This window comes from Phoenix dactylifera, chromosome 15 (genome assembly GCF_009389715.1).
Source record: "Phoenix dactylifera cultivar Barhee BC4 chromosome 15, palm_55x_up_171113_PBpolish2nd_filt_p, whole genome shotgun sequence".
NCBI classification, from domain to species: domain Eukaryota; kingdom Viridiplantae; phylum Streptophyta; class Magnoliopsida; order Arecales; family Arecaceae; genus Phoenix; species Phoenix dactylifera.
In genome coordinates this window covers 7,938,276-7,958,593 of record NC_052406.1, presented here as the reverse complement: position 1 = coordinate 7,958,593, position 20,318 = coordinate 7,938,276, and the positions used below count along the sequence as shown (strand labels likewise).

Sequence of the window (20,318 nt, the reverse complement as noted above, 5' to 3'; positions counted from 1 at the left end):
CGCCTCCTCCCGAGCCCCCTCCCGCGGCCGCGCCGCCGGGAATGCCTCCGCCCCTGCCCCCATGGTGGGAAGGTGCCGAAGAAGAGGAAGAAGGGCGCCGTCCCGCGTCCTGCGGCTGTCGCCGGCCACGGCCCGCCCTCCTCCAGCGTCCGCCGTGGCCCAGCCCCTTTCCGGCACCGCCGGCCTCGCGGGAAGAGAAGAAAGAAGAAGAAGGGAAGAAGAGAAGAAAAAAAAGAAAAAGAAAAGAAAAAGTTTGAACTGGGGTCGACTCCTGCTCTGCTGGGGTCGACTCGTGAGAATCTTGGGTCGACTCGCTCACTTCTACAATAATTTTCTAAGAACACTTAACTGTGTGCACAGTCCTGTTAACTGTGTTCGCAGACAACTTAACTGTGTGCCGCCAGCTCGCGAAAGGAGAAAAAAGAAGAAAGAAGAAGAGAAAAAAAAAAAGAAAAAAAAAGAAGAAAAAAAAGGAAAACATAAAAATAAAGTTAAATAAGCTTGGAACAATTAAATAAGTTTGGAACACACTTAATCTAACATGACACACGGTTAAATAAGCTTGGAACATATTTAAATCATCCCGGAACACACTTATTCTACCCCAGAACACAGTTATTTCGACTGTGCACACAGTTAAGTGTTATTAGAAAATTATTGTAGACTTATGCTGAGCTGGGGTCGACCCCTGAAGACCTGGGGTCGAGCTGGGGTCGACCCCTGAAGACCTGGGGTCGACCCCTAAAGAGCTGGAGTCGACCCCTGAAATCAGGCAGAAAAACAGCTCTCTGGAAAGCCTGAGAGAGTCGATTCCATGTGAGCAGGGGTCGACCCCAGGTCTGTGAACACAGTTAAGTTGTCTGTGAATACAGTTAACTTGTTTAGGAACACAGTTAACTTGTCTAGGAACACAGTTAAGTTGTCTGTGAACACAGTTAAGTTGTCTAGGAACACAGTTGTTTAGGAACACAGTTAAGTTGTTTGGGAACACAGTTAACTTGTCTGGAAACACAGTTAAGTTGTCTAGGAACACAGTTAATTTGTCTAGGAACACAGTTGTTTAGGAACACAGTTAAATTGTTTGGGAACATAGTTAACTTGTCTGGAAACACAGTTAAGTTGTCTAGGAACACAGTTAATTTGTCTAGGAACACAGTTGTTTGGGAACACAGTTAAATTGTTTGGGAACACAGTTAACTTGTCTAGGAACACAGTTAACTTGTCTAGGAACACAGTTGTCTAGGAACACAGTTAAGTTATCTGTGAACACAGTTAAGTTGTTTAGGAACACAGTTATCTAAGAATACAGTTAAGTTGTTTGGGAACACAGTTAACTTGTCTAGGAACACAGTTGTTTAGGAACACAGTTAAATTGTTTGGGAACACAGTTAACTTGTCTAGGAACACAGTTGTCTAGGAACACAGTTAAGTTGTCTGTGAACACAGTTAAGTTGTTTAGGAACACAGTTATCTAAGAATACAGTTAAGTTGTTTGGGAACACAGTTAACTTGTCTAGGAACACAGTTAATTTGTCTAGGAACACAGTTGTCTAGGAACACAGTTAAGTTGTTTGGGAACACAGTTAAGTTGTTTGGGAACACAGTTAACTTGTCTGGGAACACAGTTAACTTGTCTGGGAACACAGTTAATTTGTCTAGGAACACAGTTAACTTGTCTAGGAACACAGTTGTTTAGGAACACAGTTAAATTGTTTGGGAACACAGTTAACTTGTCTAGGAACACAGTTAACTTGTCTAGAAACACAGTTGTCTAGGAACACAGTTAAGTTGTCTGTGAACACAATTAAGTTGTTTAGGAACACAGTTATCTAAGAATACAGTTAAGTTGTTTGGGAACACAGTTAACTTGTCTAGGAACACAGTTAATTTGTCTAGGAACACAGTTGTCTAGGAACACAGTTAAGTTGTTTGGGAACACAGTTAAGTTGTTTGGGAACACAGTTAACTTGTCTGGGAACACAGTTAAGTTGTCTAGGAACACAGTTAACTTGTCTAGGAACACAGTTGTTTAGGAACACAGTTAAATTGTTTGGGAACACAGTTAACTTGTCTAGGAACACAGTTATCTAGGAACACAGTTAAGTTGTCTGTGAACACAGTTAAGTTGTTTAGGAACACAATTATCTAAGAATACAGTTAAGTTGTTTGGGAACACAGTTAACTTGTCTAGGAACACAGTTAATTTGTCTAGGAACACAGTTGTCTAGGAATACAGTTAAGTTGTTTGGGAACACAGTTAACTTGTCTGGGAACACAGTTAAGTTGTCTAGGAACACAGTTAAGTTGTCTAGGAACACAGTTAACTTGTCTGGAAACACAGTTAAGTTGTCTAGGAACACAGTTAACTTGTCTAGGAACACAGTTAACTTGTTTGTGAACACAGTTAACTTGTCTAGGAAAGCCTGAGAGTCGACTCCAGGTGAGCAGGGGTCGACTCGTGCTGTTAAGGGGTCGACTCCAGGTCTGTGAACACAGTTAAGTTGTCTGTGAACACAGTTAACTTGTCTAGGAACACAGTTAACTTTATTTTTATTTTTATTTTATTTTATTTTCTTCTTTTTCTTTCATTTTCTTTTTTTTCTTTTCTTTTTCTTTTTTTTTCTTCTCTTCTTCCCTTCTCCTTCTTTCTTCTTCCTTCTCCTCTCGCGAGGCCGGCAGCTACGGAAGGGGGTCGGACGGTGGCGGCCGCATGATGGGGCCACCGGGGGGGGGGCAGCGGCTCCTCTTCTTTGGCACCTCCCCACCGTGGGGGCGGAGGTATTTCCGGCAGCGCGGAAGGGGGCAGCGGGTGCGGGAGGGGGCGGGCTGTGGCCGGCGGCAGGCGCGGGAGGGGGTGGGCCGTGGCCGGCGGCTGCCTTTTTCTTCTCCTTCTTCGGTGGGAATGGGAGAGGCGGGGGCATTTTTGTCCCATAAAGCAATGTTAAAATATATATGGACCGGTTGTTAAACAACCGGTCAACAGGGATTTAATGTTAAAGTTCGGTCAATAAATGGACCGCTGAGCAAGTTTCCCAAAAAAAATTTACGTGGGCTTTTCCCCTCTTCTTCTCCCACCCATGTCGTACATCCAGCCACCACCTTACGCAAGCTCTATCTCACGGGCCGCCTCTGCCCCCGATTGCATCACCACCGCGGCAAGTACAGCCTTTGAGCATGACCCGTGCTTCCTCTCATCCTTTCTTCTTCCCAATCTCTAGAAAGCTTTCGCCCAGGCCATCGCCACCAATGGTTACCAAGCCGACTACCGGTGTCGCCATCCCATCGAGCGACCCCCGTCTTACTCTCTTCTTCTCTTTCCTAAGTTCTAGATGGCTTCACTACTCTCTCATCACCACCACCATATCTTGCAACCAAAGGCAACGTTGATGATGATCACCAGCGTCCATAACTTCAAGCGAGCCAACCCCATCAAGCGACCTTACCTATATGATTTTTAGCAAATAGTGCTTTAATTAGACTTCATATTTTCCAATAAAGGATTTTGATGCTTTGCACCATTAAAACCCCAACAAGAATCTAAATTTATAATGGATGACAGGAGAAAGTATGACCCCTTAGCCATCATTCTCTTGTGGGTTGTCGAGAAACAGGGGAAAACCTTACCAAGAGGAGAAAATGCACCAGGGAAAAAGAATTATCCAACAGGAGCTTGCAAATGCTTGGAGAAATTTGAAGTAATGTAATCACAACGACGATGATTGCGACTACAACCAAACAAAAATATGAAACATTAACGGCATAGTAGCAGGTGTTAATATCTTAGCATGTATAGTACTTGATAAACCTTGGTGATAATATTGTCCAGCCTGAAAATGGAATAAGCAAAGGATATCCCCACTTCTAAGTTGTTTGTTCCCATGCGTATTTGTTTGTTAACCATGAGAAGCAAATGAATTTAGTTTTGTAAAGAAACATATTAAGGTTTACATGTATGTTTTTTTTGAAAAGAAAGTGGAGGTAGCAAGAAACTTCCCCCTATTTATTTATAGAAGAAGTTATGCACAGGAGGTGGTTATGAACAATAGAAAGAAAGGATATAAGAAGATGCTAGCAAACTTTAGCCAGTCGGGTTGTGCGTCAAGGTCACAAGGCTGTTCCATAGCCTCTCATGACAATTTTTTTTTTTATTAGAACACAAGTGCTGGCTATTATAAAAGGTATGCAATGCTTTTTAAAGGGTTGTATAAACCGAGGGGGTCTTCTTGGTGAAAGATTCTTGCGTTTCTTTCCTTACAGATTTTTCAACATAGAGCTGCACAAAGTCGGTCTCCCATGCACCTTCCTCATAGAAGGCCAAAATATCCTTCGCCTCCAACCAATCCAAAGATCATGCATGTTTGAAGGCCACCCTGTCAGTCTTAATTGAATTTTGATGGCATTCCACAAACTACGAGCAAAGGGGCATTTGGTACATAAATAAGCCACAAAGAACACAACCTTGACTTATTTGCCAACCTTTCTTAGCCAACAACTCCCCATTGTGGAGTTTGTCATGCAAGTCAAGCCACGGAAATAGCTTAACCTTTTCTGGGATGGCAGCCTTCCAGTTGACTTTATTATATGGGCAAATGAGACCGCCATTGTTGATAAACTTATAATAGAAATCAACTGAAAAGACACCATTCTGAGTGAGCTTCCAAGTGGGTATACGGTATACCGGCAACCCTCGAAGGTCTGACATGGGAAAGAACATCCAGAAGGGCCTCCAAATGCTCCGCTTGCACCCTAGATAATAGGCCTCTTAGTTTAATATCCCAAGTAAGGAACCTCCAAAACCACTGAGAGATAACTGAACATTTCTGCTTCAAGGCTTTGGAGAAAAGGTCATCAAAGAACGAAGCAAGTGGCACTTGACCTACCCAGATATCCTCCCAAAAGCGGATGTCACGCCCATTCCCCAATTGAAGGATAAACAATTCCATAAGGCGCCAAGATGCTTACTGACGTCTTTCCAAATAGAAGAGAACTTCTTGTAGTATTTTTTAATTCTCATCCCAAACCTTCTCCTAATATAATAGGCACTTCTGATTTGCTCCCACCAGGAGGTCTCAAACCCAAGCGCATACTTCCAAGCTCTTTTTGCAAGTAATGCAAGATTCATCTGGTCAAGGTTCTTGATGCCCAATTATCCTCCCTGCTCCTCGGACCTGCACACAGTGTCCCAATAGTGTCCCTTCCTTTCCATAACAATGCTCGTCGCATCTGATCAATTGTTTTCAACACCCATTTTGGAAGCTTAAAAACTGACATAAAGTAAGAGGGTAAAGCAGTAAGTACCGAGTTAATTAGGGTGAGTCTACCTCACCTGGAGAGCAGCTTGCCTTTCCAAGTTGCCAATCTTGAGTTAATCTTTTCAAGCAACGGCATCCAACATTGTTTTGGTATCTTCTTGTTCACAAAGCGGGATGCCTAAGTAGGTGAATCGTAGAGAACCTTTCTTGCAATTCATCATGGATGCAAACCTGGTAGCTTCTCCCTCATCAATGTTCATGCAGATTAAGGAGCTCTTGTGAAAGTTGATTCTCAATACTGAAGCACCTTCAGATGCAAACAAAATTGCTTCGGCAGCCACAATACTTTTAGTTTTGCTAGCACAAAAGAGAAATGTGTTGTCACAACCTAGGACCTCACCCAAAAAGGCTAGCCGGAAGATTTTATTTGGTTTCCTTGATCTTGTATAAGTACCCAAGATTTTCTCGGTGAATAACCGATGTGAGACTAAACATACGTCCGCATGGATCCTCACATATTCCCCTTGTTCAAGTCTTAACGTTCTCGTTAGGCTAAGGGTTCACATCCATTTAAATCTAATCACAAACACCACGATAGGCATGTGGTCAACCTCCATGAACCCAGTTGTAGTATCCCCTAGTCCACATAGGCTATGGGTCGAGTTCACTTTGATACCATTTGTCACAATATAGAATTTCGCCCAAAAAGGCTAGCCGAAAGGTATTATTTGAATTCTTTGATCCTGTATAAATATCCAAAATCTCCTCGACGAATAACCGATATGGGACTAAACGTACACGTCCACACGGGTCCCTATATATATCATCTACAAAGAGAAGACATCTGATATCGAAGAAATCTTGGTTTGTACCAATCCCTTCGATGAGCCCTAAAGCCCTAGCTTGCTTAAGCAATTTAGCGAGAACAACAGTTGACATTATGAACAAAGGTGGTGAGAGCGGATCACCCTATCTAAGGCCTTACCGGCATTTGATCCATCTACCAAGTCTTCCATCCACTACGTGGGCAGCAGAAGCAGAAGAGAGGAGGAGTTGGATCCATGCGACCCACTTTGGGGGGAAACCTCTGGCTTGTGACACTGCAAAAACGATTAATCTTGTCGAATGCCTTCTCAAAGTCCAGCTTGCATAAGATCCCTTTCAGTTCGGTTCTTCTACAGTATGCAATCATCTCATGGGCACTCAAAAAGTTTTCAATGATTGATCCACCCTTGACCAAAGCTGACTAGGACTCATCCATAAGGAGAGGGAGAAACTTAGTTAGTCGTTCAGATAGTATTTTTGAGATGATCTTATAAAGGCTGTTAAGTAGGCTAATAGGTCAAAGATCTCTCACAGTGAGTAAGCCTTCTTTTTTGGGGATGAGAGTACTATAGGTGAAGTTTAATCTGGATAATTCAAGCTCTCACTTAAATGTAGAAGGTATGTTATAGGGCAGGAAAGGGATTGATAGCCTATCACGCCCCGAACCCGGGGCCCAGGGCGCGAGCAGACGCCGCGCACCTGCAGGGCGGACCCCGCAGGCACGCAAGGCAGATAAATCTAATCAACCATCAATAACTAATTAAAGATAAATTCCAGCTTTCAATTCAAATGTCCATATATACATAAGTCAAAAGAGAAAGTCTATATCCACTAGCTAACTACATCATGATCACTCTGTCCCGTAATTCCCATAATCATATATCATCACCTGCAAAAATGTAAATAGTAGGGTGAGCTAACAGCTCAGTAGGCGACATCATGCAATAAAGTCGTCATATAACATGTCATAATGCATATAAAAGCAGCTAAACACATAAATCCAAAAATCCACACAATAATCTGTAAACTCAATCCGAGACTCAAAATAACTCAACCGCATGACTACGGCCACATCACCCAGTGGCATGGTCACACCGAAGTGTCAACACTCTGCTCCAAATGGAGCCCTGCACCGCAGTGCTGCACCCCAGGGTGCCCCAATCTCTGCTCCTCAGAGCATGCTCCGCAGAGCCAAAACACCCCATAGTGCCGGAACTAGCTCCTCATACAAGTCGACAGGGCCAACGTTTCCACCCCATTGGCGGGAATCCTAGACAATAGTCACGCGGTCTCCAAAATCACATCCACAAATTCCAACAATCAAACTTAATATAAACATAAGTTTTCAAAACCAATATATATGCATAATAGATTTTTAGATGATCGATTTACAGTCAAAAACATGCTTCTAAATGATAATACTGCCAAGAATATAAAACATATCAATATGCTGGAAATAATCACACATATGCATAGTACATGTAAATCATACTTTAAGCAAGGTTACCTACCTGGGTTCGCTTAAAAATCCCTGCCACTGATATCACGAACCCCTGATTAAAACACAAACATTAATTATTTAATTAACTAAGAAACATAATTTAAACTATTCCCAATCCCTTAAATTTCTAAGTTCATGGATCTAAGAATGGGCCCCTAAGATCAAACATAGACCCTAAAATCAGGATCCTTTAAACCCAAGTCAATTGTGGCCCAAACAGATTAGGCCCAATTGAACTAAACCAGATTCAGGTCCAGATCAGATCTCAGGCCCATACCAAACCAGCCCACAGATCCAATTAGGTTCAACTCAGCCCAACACAGATTCTCCAACTCAAATTCTTGACTCAGATTCAGACCCTAATCAGAACCCATTTACTCCAACTCGGATCAAACCCTATTCACAGCATAGGTGAAACCGGTTCACAGTTTGAACCCGGTCCAAGATCTGGTTCACAAATCAGGCACGGAAATCAATGCAAGGAAAAACACCCAGCCGGAAGAAGAAGAAGAAGAAGAAGAAGAAAAAGAAGGAGAAGAGGAAGAAGAAGGAGAAGAAGAAGAAGAAAGAAAGAAGGGGGGGTGGCTGGTGGCTCCGGTCGGCCCTCGACGGCCGACTGTGGCCCTCGACGGCGGCGCTCGGCCCGCCGCCGTCGGCCATCCCACTGTCACAAGCCGAGCGGAGGAAGAAGAAGAGAAGAAAGAGAGGAAGAAAGGGAGGAAAGAGAGGGAGACCGGGGCTGGAAGCCCGGCCCCCGTTCACCCACCTCCGGCCGAACCCATTTCGGCCGGATTGACCCCGGCCGGCCACCCACCGTCGGCCGGCCAACTTCACAAAAAAAAATCTTCAGAAACAGGGGAAGATAAAACCGGTTGATATCCCTCATTTTCCCCCTTAAATTCATAAAAAGTGATAACAAAAAAAATATCTTCCTCACCTCCGGTCGTCAGCGGATGAATCCCCCGCGGCTCCGGCGGTGACGGGGCTCCGGCGACGGCAGCGGCAACTGCTCTCAAGGAAGGGGAAGAAGATGAAGGAAGGGAAAAACCCAATTTTTTGAGGGGTGGGCTCTCAGGGAAGAGAGAAAGAGAGGGAGAGAGAGAGATAGAGAGGGAGAGGGAAGAGGGGAAGAGGGAAGAGGGAAGAGGGAAGAGGTGGGGGGTGGTGTGAGGAGATCACGCTGGCCGTTCGGCCGGCGTGTTCATCGTGGGAAGACCACGATGAACAGACTGAAGTCGGCATCGATTGCCGACTTCAGTTCATTGGGCCCAAGAATGGGCCCAAATTTCAGGTCCTTACATAGCCCTAAGAAGATCACATGCATCAACTAAATATAGGAAGCATTGAGCTTTTAGGTATACCTTCGGAAGGAGAGAAATGAACTTATTTGCTTATTAACTAGAAACAAATTTTAAATTTGAGGTAAATATTACATGCCCAAGATTTTTTATGTTGAACCTATAGAATTAGGGAATCTGTTCTCTAAAAGAAACTCAGCAATTGGGCCATGAGTGACTGAGTCACAATAAACCTGTTTCATGTGTTCTTTTCTTTTTCTTCTTCTCCAGAACTGAATATTCATGCTAATTATCAACATGTTTAGCTAAAATCCAACCAGACCAATTCAACTTGCAAGTTTTGAAACCATTCTATGTTTTAAGGATAGAATTTCCCTTTGTTTTAATCAATTCGCACAAATCATGGGACTCATCATTTCCATAAACGTACACTGACAAATTAATACTAGTGTAATTACTTGTTTCTTAATTACAAATCCAAACCTCCCGATTCAAAAGATAAAATTTGATATAAAACAAGTCGAGCTAATTTTATGGGTGACTCCACATATGTTGCTCCACAGTTGTTCCCTATAATCTGCATCTGAGTGATGTCTGACTAAACCCCGTCTTTCATAGCATGCATGTATAGGTGCAGACCTAAGTTTAACTTGCACTTGTATGTCCATGTCTACTACAAACTCAGAAGTTTTAAGTGTGTGGAAACACAAGAGAGAGAGAAAAAAAGAAGTTTAGTGACGTGAAAAAGAGGAATAATGGTCACCTTGGTTTGGAGTCCATGTGGCTATGTAGCTGTCTCTTTGTGGGAATAAGAATAGTTCCCCAAGTATGGGGCTGTGGGAGAATCCAACCAGCCTTCATGGCTTCATCCGTCGTGGGTCAGCAGCAGAGCTCATACTTCCACATAGAAACAGATTCTTTCCTCCTCTTTCAGCAAAAATTTGACAGGCATTAATGGCTAAGGTGTGCAACTGTTATTGCTGCTCACCAGCAACAAGGGAGTCATGGCAGGTTGTGTCATGCTTTCCTCCCTCCCTTCCCATATGGCTAGGTATGGAAGCCCTGCAACTTCTGCTCCATACTCAATGAATGGCCAGGGCTTGGGATCTTATGCGTGTGCTGTGGGCTCATGCATGACACACTCCCTTCTCACACGACATCATCATGGGATGATGTACGCCCACCAACCAGGCCCAGTTCATGATATAGTTTGTCAGATCAGGTTCCTGCTGCCTGACCCCAGTTCATGCTTGGTTGCCAACGTTCACTTTTCTTTTCTATCATTTGTCCCTTGCTTCTCTAGTATCGAGCCAATTAATTATTTCAACCCAAACTGGTTGATATAGCTAGCCAGTCACAAAAATTGATGACCATAACCTTGCTATTACGGAACTGCTTTTGGATGATGAAAGGGTGATTGTGGAGAAGCACCACAGAGAGATTCATATACTTGATAACATGGATCAATGGCATTGTAATTGTGTTGCTGATACTGCTGGCACCATGCATGCAACTCGGCAGCCCACTGCACTGCATGGATCATGATAAACTTAGACATAATCACAACTATTAAGCCTTGTCTAAAATCTAAACTATTTGGGGTTGGCTTTGTGGCGGAGATAAGTCTGGGAACTTAAAAGCCAGATTTTAGAAGGTTTTTTATTACCTCAACGTATGCATCTGATGTGCCAACTTGGATGGAAAAAGTTTTCACCCAGAATTTGGAAAATATCGGCTGAGGTTTCTTGAAGATCTTGGGCCTTTTTATATATCTCGGTCTCCGTCGCCCATGAAAATAGACGATATCATGGTTATGGAAATCCTTGGCTTGATTCGTCCAATGGAAATGCCAGGAAAACATATATTACGGTTGCATTCCACGCGCTTGAGATTTTTTTGTAATATCTTCCAGCAGGATCATATTAGGTCGATTTGGCCTCAAAGGAGAAGAGAGATGCGAGTGAGAATCACTCAAACGGAAAGTCCGATTCAATGGATAGAAAGAAGTCATTGGAGTGCTTTAAGAGCTGTGCAAAGTCCGATTCAATGGTTGATGCAGCGAAAGAAGATCAATCATCCTTTCGCACCACCAAAGATGCAACCAAAACCCAACTAGAACATGTGACCTTAATATGTCAAGGTGTCAGCATGCCATGAAGACTGAGGTAGTATCACATAAATATGTCTGAGCAGAGCCCTGCCGACCTATAATGGTGGCGTCTTGTACCGTTTTCTGTATGGGTTCCGGCAAACCCTCAAACCAGAAATTGTGGCGCAAACGCTTGGTTCCATCAGATAGGAGCCTATTCTTCGGAGCGACACTAGCGGTAAAGCAGGATCAAATGGCCTATCCAAGGTCCTTGCAGCCAAGGTTCACTTGGTGTACAACTGCCAGGACTGAGCGAGAGTTTAGGAGAGGATTGACAGGGCCTTTGCCATGGTAGAGTAAATCCAGTATTTTCTAGACTACCACGTGCGTCACCTATTTCGTATTGGGTCAGACCACTGCTCAATCTTTATTGGTATGTAGTCCTTCACGCCTTATCGATGCCTTTTTTGCTTCAAGAAAATTTGGCTCTCCTATCTGAGGTCATGCGGCATTATCAAGACGATAATCATTTTTTTCTTCTACTTTCTATGTTCAATAAGCAATTTTATCCATGATATCCACTTTTTTTCTTCTTGCACATCTGATGCAGCTTCCACTTATCTCTGTTCAAGTCATAAATTTCTGAATATACTATGAAATTTACAGCAAGCCATCAAACTATAGATGATGTTATTTCATGACGAATCCTTTGCCTTTTGGACCTTTGGCAGTCAACAAAATTAAATGACCATCAGAGATAAGTCATATTGATGGTATTTCAAAGGTGATCATTATAGGACGAAGCATTTTGTAAATTTGACCAGATTTGTATTTCTTGTAGAGGCTTTTGCTTCATTGGTCATACTCTAAATTCTAAAAAACATGTGCAACTCTTGTCAAACAATTGAAAATTCCCAGGTGTACATTAACATTTTGTTCTGGCAAGTTACAGTTCAACTTGATGTAGATTGAGCCAAGGGACGAGAGAAATGTAGATCCGTCACAATCTTTTCCATTCATTCTTCCCCTCACCATTAAAATGCACAGTTGCAATACCTATCCTTTTTGTTCATTCTGGAATCCCCTCCCAATTTCTTCCTCTAGTGGGAACTGTAGATTAGGTCTCCACTTTTTTTCTTTTTGATAGGATAGGCGAATAACACAAATCTAATATGAGTACGAAGTCAAAAAAACAAATTATTTTAAAAGAGGGTGGCAAGATCACATCACTAGTCCATAACACTTTAGCGGAGTGCTCGGCAATAAATGATGCAACCAAATCTGCAGCTCTATTAGCCTTGCGACAGAAAAAGTGACTCGCCTGGAAAGTAATACAATCCCTCACACACTACCAAATGTTCTAGGGTAGGGGTGTCCGTCTGCAGCTGCGGTCTACCTTCAGATCTATTCAATTATAGTAGCCGAGTCATCCCTCAGATGGATGAGATCCGTCTGCAAGCAAAGTCTTGCATAGTTGATAAGCCGCCCTCAACTCGGCTCAAGGGATAGTGGTGTCACAGATCTGGCTTCCGCCAGCAGTAATGAGACGAAAATCAGGGTCTCTAATCACAAACCCGGCACCTCCTCTAGTTTTTCTTATTTCCGAAATGGTCGTATATTTTAGATTATAATCCCCACAAATTTTGCCTGCATTTTTCAAAACGTAAATATTCTGAAACCTTCAAGCCCACTGGTTAACAGAGAAAACCGTGGACGATTTAGCATTGAATCTTTACATCCAAAATCATTTTCATCTACCGTTTTATAATCTAGTACGCAACTTGATCTCAGCTTGCGTTGTGGTACATAGGAAACTGGAAGGCTTAGAGGGAACCTAAATGTTGAATTGTAATAACAAGTGTTATGTTGATACTTTAACTGTATTAAAAAAAATGAATAAGTACCACTTAAAGCTGCATTAGCGACAAATAATTTAAGCTGCATAGTCGAGGAAACCAACATGATATTGGACAAAAATATTCTTGAATTATTATCAGAACTGCTAATTAATGATAAAAAAGGCAAGCAACATTTTTATACTAGGAAAAGATGAAGATATTTAAATGACCGTAGTTTGCTTAAGGCGCATATACAGGCAGATGATATACAAACAAGGCCTAGAGACTAGATATATCTCCATGAAAAGCACATATTTGTTGAAAAGAAGCAAAACTCAGGCTTAAAAAAAATTACCTCACTCCTTTCATTTTTATTGGTAAAAAGGAGGTAATCTAAGAAAAGAAACCCACTGCTCATCCTTATTTACACTAATCATTTCTTCCTGAAAGCCTGAAAGGGAATCCTGAAGCTTAGGGAACAGGAGGTGAAGTTGGAGAGTTGAGAAGTGCCCCGGTCCTTGGGTTAGTGTTGGCTCCTGGCTCTCTATAATCCATCTCCATCTCCATCATCTCCCTCTCTATCCCTGAATTTTCCTGAAACACCCACCAAAACAGATTAAAAAATAACTATCAGAAGGCTAAAAAATAACAAAAATCATGAACTAAGGTTGAGAGGAAATAAAAGAATACAGAAAACATCCAAACCTGATGTACTAAAGGCTCAGGAGAATGCCTCATCACACTAATCCTTCTCCCATATCCTACATGCCCAACAAAAAGAAACCAGAGCTATGTCACCTGCAATAATGACCAACCATTAGAGCGAACAAAAAATGACAGTATACCTTGAGAGAAGGAGAGGAAGACAAGGGCTGAGACGAGAACAAGTGCGAGGAAACCCGGCCTCCTCATTTTTCCTTGGTTTATTCTTTGTTCAATACTGTATATTTTGGTTTTGGGTTGATAACTGATAGAAGTCACCGCCCTTGGATGCTCCGTAACCGCTGCTGCGTACCGGGTCCGCCGCCTACGCTCATGCGTGGAGTCGAGTCACCGATGGTGCATTCACCATCGCCCTTTCGAAGTGCCTCGGTGAAGGGATGGAAAGATGAGAATTATCTCGTACTCACCGTAGTGCGGGGACCGAAGGCATTTAAAAATAGGCTTTTAGTTTTAGGTAGGCCATTTTGGAGTGAAATTATTTAATAAAGAAAATGATTTAGAAATATATTCAGAAACTTTTCCAGAAAACAAACAAGTCGGATTTATTATCCTTAAAAATAATTTTTTTGTATATTTTATTGATCATGAAAAAAATAATATTTGGTTCAGTATTTATTTTTAAAATATATATATATAATATTTATTATAGTCTTAATTAGTAGAAAGAATTTATACTACTTTATCTAAAAACTTATTTTTAGAATAAAAAATCTAATTTTCAGTCACAAAGAAATCTTCTTTTTATAAAAAAAGATACATTTTCATCTCTATTTTTTGAAAATTCTAACTATGAGATATTTCTATATTTTTCTATTGGCCATACTTTTTTCCCATTCTCTTCCTATGAATCAAAGGAATGCAGTTTATTATTATTTTGGATTTACTTTTATTTTTATTTTATTTTGTTTTTATGAAAGTTGGGTGGGGTTTGATTCGAGTTTAACATGAACTGGTTCCAGACTGGATCAGTGTTGGGCCAACGAGTGTGGCCCAATGGTATGGACCCAAAATATTCCATCCTTTTTCAGATTCCCCTCTGGCGAGCTCTCAATCTTACTGGCGAAATCCCAAAATAACGTATTGAATAGATTGTTGGTACATGCAATACACACGAATGTAGGTAATGAATGGCCGTGATCCCAATTTGATTAAATATTTTCTAATTATTTGTACAAACTAATAATGAAATTATGTTATACTAATATAACGTGGTCATATTTAACTAAGATTGGTATGTCTGTATCTTCTCAAAAGTATAGGTATGTTTATCAAAGAAATACACGCATGTTTTTATGAAATTGCCCTCGAAGAGGTCGAATGAATGAACATCGGAATTGGTTGACCATCAAACCGAGTTTGCTCTATGATTTATGTAGGAAGAGTATATAATTTTATAGGATCAAAATAGACCCTAGTCCGCAAGAACCTGACTTAATGTTCCAAATTTCGTAATTGCTAGGTAAGTTCTCTATCTGTTCAACCTACTAGATGACAGAACTATAGATGTGGCTTGTGGCTTGCGGCTGATGATGAATTTTAGATAGTTTAGCTATGAGGCCTGGATCCAAGCCTTTGGTTGGTTTGCAAAAAAAATTTTTTTGGTACATCGACTGCTCACACTAATCTCGTATGAGCACTGTTATCAGAGTCAAGAAAAAAAATACGACATAGAGGAGGGAAAGTTTGTTTCTTCAATGCCCTGCCGAGTATGGAGGAACGGAAATTACTAGTTCTCTATTAGATTTGTCTTGTTTTCTGACTTCCTAACATAGTGTCAAATTGTCATTTAGAGATGTCAATGGAACTGATTTCATGCAACTTATATTGGTGGAATGTCAATAGCTGAAATCTGCTTTTGCATTTTTTATTCTTTTTCATTTCATTTTTCTTTTCTTTTTTTTTTTGTAATCTGCTTACCTTGTTGGATGACCTGCCGCCGTAAGCTCAACTTGTGAGAAGCTAAAGTGATGAATTTGTCAGATGTCAGTGTGTGTGTAAATTGTATATTACTTGTTAGATTAATTGAAGTCCATAAGAGCTACAAATGCAAGCTGAATACATTTTATCTTCTATCACCGTATCACTGTCAAATTATCAAGTCCAATTAAAGCTTCTTTTAGCATTCCTTTTTGTGATTTCAAATTTTTCATCTGTTAAAAAACATATACCCAATAAAAGAAGTATAGCATATAAAATATATCGAGGAACCAAATTTGTCCTTGGTGGAAGTTTCAACTTTCAATCCGGGCTGTACTTTTTTGTTTTTTTTTTTTGGTACAAGAGGAACTCACACACTTTGGATGTGGGTGTAGCCTAAGAAATCAGAAGAAAAAAAAAAAAAAGTATAGAGTGCAAGAGAAAAAAAAAAAAAAGGGAAAAGACACGTGATTCTTCCAAATAAAATTTCATAGCGGATTTAAGAGCCACATACGGAAGCCCTTTCTGGTAAAATACAAACGATGCTGGATATTTCAATATGATGAGTATTAGATATGGATGCAGCCCATCTTGACATCTTGGAACTTCCTTTTAGGCCACGGCCCATTGATGAACATCAATTGGCCCACCATCAATTCAGACCACAACGAGAGTCAAGAGGTTGGGAGTTACTCTTGCAAAGAGAAAAACAGAAAAATAAAAACTAAAATTAAAATGATAGACCTACCAAAGGCCTTTCCAGTAGAACCCTTGAAACTTTTTGTGCTGCAAGTAATGCGATGCATGCCAAGAAATGTGAATTGGGGTTTGCTTTAATGGTTACATCCTTTTGTTTCGGGTTTTATCCTTGAATGATATATGCTCAACAATTAAAACTTCTCTCTGCTTTTTCTCCTTTTTTTTTTTAAATAATTGTCAAGAAGCATGTTATAGTAATCATTGTCGTAGAACAGAAAACATGTGATAATCGCTGGTTGTAGTGCACTCTATGTTTTTGTTCATTTTTATTTTTTTTCTTATTTTACTAAGAAGTAAGTTGGCTTAACTACAATTATATGGATGTTTTCAAAAATTTATTTATCATGCTACACATATTTTCTATTTACTTGTTCAAATTAGAAGAATTGCCTTTAGATTTCTCTCAATTTTGCGGCTTGCCAATGTTTTTTTTTATTTTTGAGGGGAGCCAATGTTTTTTTTTTATGAAGTCAATTTTGCCAATGTTATATGTAAGCGATGCATATTAAATTTGTGAGGATTCGTGCGAACGTGTGTTTAGTCCCACATTAATTATTTGCTGAGTAGATTTTAGATATTTATAAAGAATTAAGAAATTCAAATAATAACTTCCGACTAACTATTTTAGATGAAATTTTGAGTTGTTACAAAATTTGTCAAGTTTAAAAATTTTGAACTGCAGTGAAAGCATGAGTCATAAAATTTGTTAATATTTCTACTTGCCATCTAAAATAACAAGGGAGAAATTCGGAGGCGGAAGCTTCTGTTGGCGGTTCATTACGATTTACGAGTCCTGGTCCTATTAGGATTATTTTATTAATTTTTTAATCTTTAATCTAATCCAATGTCTCCACGCCGTGTCCGAAGGCTCCCGCGTCCACTCGCACAGCTCCTCTTCGAGCACCCACATTGGCATTCGCCTCGGCAACGCACTCTTGAGCATGCTCCTCCTCAGGTTCGAAGGTGACCCTCCTTTATCGCGTGGTCCGTGTTCGACGAAATGGTCGAGAGAGACGTCTTCCCTTGGAACGTGAGGGTGGGCCGGTATGAGAAAAAATAGCTTTTTGGATGAGGTCATTGATTTGGTGTATAGTCTTTTTCATGCGTGCTGAGGTCTTGTAACGGTATCCCGGATTTGATGAAGAGGAGAAGGGTTCATGCTCATACGATTAGATTCGGTTTCTCGTCGGAAATGGATGTTTTAAATGCTCTGATCATAATGTCCGCGAATCCATGCTTGGAACGTGCTCGACGGAATGCCGAAAAGGGATTGCATCATATGGAGTTATCTGCAGTAAATTGTCTGCATGTCCATGCACGGTCAGGTCCGCGCTATGAGCTCGCACTAATCGGACGTTTAATGAAATAAGCCTTCAAGCCGATGAGTGGCGCATAGAAGTATCCCTTCTCATTGACCTGGATTGGTTTGTATTTTTCTTGTGGTCCTTGCATGTAATGCTCACCTTGGCTGATTGCAGGGGCTTCGCACCAGCCAATGACCGGGAGCCAACATCGGTGCGGTTTCCGGCGGTAGACCATGCCTTCTGCCGCTTACGGCTGCCTCCTTGGCCTTCTCGGGTGCTTCATATGGGCTTCCAACAGCAAAAGCAAACAGTGTGAGTGGTAATGTATCCTTGCCAGTGAATCCACTAGGAGGGGAGGATTGCCTTCAACTCTCATGTGAACGTTTTTGCTTCAAATTGATTCAGTTGGATGACACTTGACTTGTTCAAAGACAAAATTCACATCATGGAGATGCCTAGGGGATCCCTAACATCACATTATGGACTATCCTAGGAAGGAGGACGTAATCTTCCCTTCTTGTTGTGGTTGCACACGTGTGCAAACCCATATACAAATGCTAATTAGGTGTCGCATGTTGACATGACAAGTGCACCATAGGCATGCCGTTGAGTCTTCACTAGATCATATATTACAAAATATTTCATATAAACAATACAAGTTGCCAATGGTTTAGGTTATCATTCACTTCAATCCTCTCTATCCCTACCTTTTCGATATGATATTATCTCGCTGATTTAAGCTTGATATATGGATATTAATCAGTTAAACTTGGTCATCTGGTAGTTCTGTTTGCTGTACTTTATTCAAATTAAGGACATGCTAGGGTCAAAATATTTAGTTGAGCCATCTTTCTCACCACCACTAGTTGCAACTTTTCCTAGCTTCGATGGGTAAGTGCTCTCGTGATTTAGCATGGTGGACTGCTTTTGAAGTGCAGCTTTCTTACATCATCCCCCAATAGGTTGATGAGAGGGAAGGAGTGCACGGATGGGTCGCACTCAAGTTTGTAAGTCAATTGGCACAGACCATCTCTTATAGTCTTCCTCCTGTGGGTAGTGGACCTTGTGGCCATGGGAATGGGATCAAGCGATGGGTTTATTTCCACCACTCTTTTTCTTTTCTTTCTTTTTGCAAATATTTATATTCATAGATTATTCACTCTTTTCAAGAATTCTGTTTCATAAAACCTATACTCTTGCAAATTTCTAAATTTTGTTGTTCCTTTCCATCCAATAGTCTAGAATAATGCCATTCCTACCACATTTGGCAGGCATCTCTAGCTTACTTTTTAACTTAATTTGATGCCAACCTTTACACAAGGTCCAAAGAAATTCCGACCTAGCCTACTTCCTTCCATCAAATTTTCTTCTAGAGTGAAAAAGTACATCTGCACTAGGGGAAAGTGCTTCATTGCCTCCTGTTATTGATAATATAAAACTTACTGTGATCTAATCATTATTTTTTTTTCTACTACGTGACTGTGACTGACCATGAGGTATGAATTGGATGACAGTTACAAGCATATTCTGTCTGGCAATTGTCACACTATGTTTTGACAACAATGGCTTAGGTTTCTTTGACAATGTTCATAGCTTATTTGGAAATTGTGTTTTTGCCACTTTTCTGGATTGGAACAAAAGAGAGGACTAAGGAAGGCAAGGGCAAGAGGTGACAAAGAACCACTTGCTTCACATGCTTAAGGGTCCCAAGACAACGCAGCTTTTACAGAGCTTGTAGCGCTTTTGATTGCCAAGCCAGATGATTGTCCCTACTAACACCAGCTGATGCTTTTAGTTGTTTGATGAGACGATAGATCGAATTCATTCAAGAAAGTGGGAAGACAACGAGAGCTCTGGATCGACCGTTGCAAGGAAATCACTGGAACATTGCAGTGGAGTAAAACAAAATGGAGTAAGAATGGCGTCTTTGATATCTTGTTCACAACTCATGACGGTTAATGTGATAGCTAGAGGTGAGTGGCAAAACAAAATATACTGAGCTGACATGATGGTTGCAATCAGACTTATTCATAATGGTTCTGGCTTATCCAACACCCATGACTGGGTTTGTAGAGCTAAAATCATGCTTAGAGTCCAATAAAGTGTAGTTTGAGATGAAATTATGGACGAATTTAGGACTGGACAAGGTTCTGTTTGGAGAAGATGACAAGAAAATTAGTCCCTGTACTAAATCGGATACCCTAATACTTTCTATTGTACATTCTGGTTTTCTGCACTCTGGCATAGCTCTGTTGTTTCAGTTATTTTCATCTTTTAAATTACATATTGTTCATGATATAGCAAAAAGCAGTCTTTTATGCTTTCATTCATTAGCAAACCTTATCACTACCATAGATGAACTTTAGTTGTGGATGTCTACTAGGAGGCCAAATGTTGACTTGCAAGTCCTACAATGTTCAACCATTTGAAATATAAAGTTAGTCGCACTGCAGTGCAAATGGAGTCAATTATAATAAATATGAAAATCAAAAATCAAAAGATAGGGCACCAAAGATCAAAAGTCAGCATATCTATCATGAAATCAACTTACAATTTAACTCTTTTGATGAAAGTCCAACAATGTTCAACCATTTGAAATGTAAAGTTAGTTGCACTGCAAGTGCAAATGAAATTATAACAAAAATGAAAATCAAAAGTCAAAAGACAGGGCACCAAAGACCAAAAGTCAGCATATCAATCATGAAATCGTCTTACAATTGAACTCTTTTGATGCATAATGTTCTTCCCATAATTCTTTATGCAATATGGACGGACTGCGTAAAAAAGTTATTAAAGCTTGATGGGATAACTT

The 20,318-nt window shown here is 40.7% G+C and overlaps 1 long non-coding RNA gene across 1 annotated transcript; it reads left to right on the top strand.

Moving 5' to 3' along the window:
• The first annotated feature begins 16,840 nt into the window (after window positions 1-16,840).
• Window positions 16,841-19,742, top strand: LOC120113279. Its single transcript, XR_005515162.1, has 2 exons — window positions 16,841-17,600; window positions 17,681-19,742. It is a non-coding gene; the product is annotated as an uncharacterized LOC120113279 (long non-coding RNA).
• Window positions 19,743-20,318: the final 576 nt, after the last annotated feature.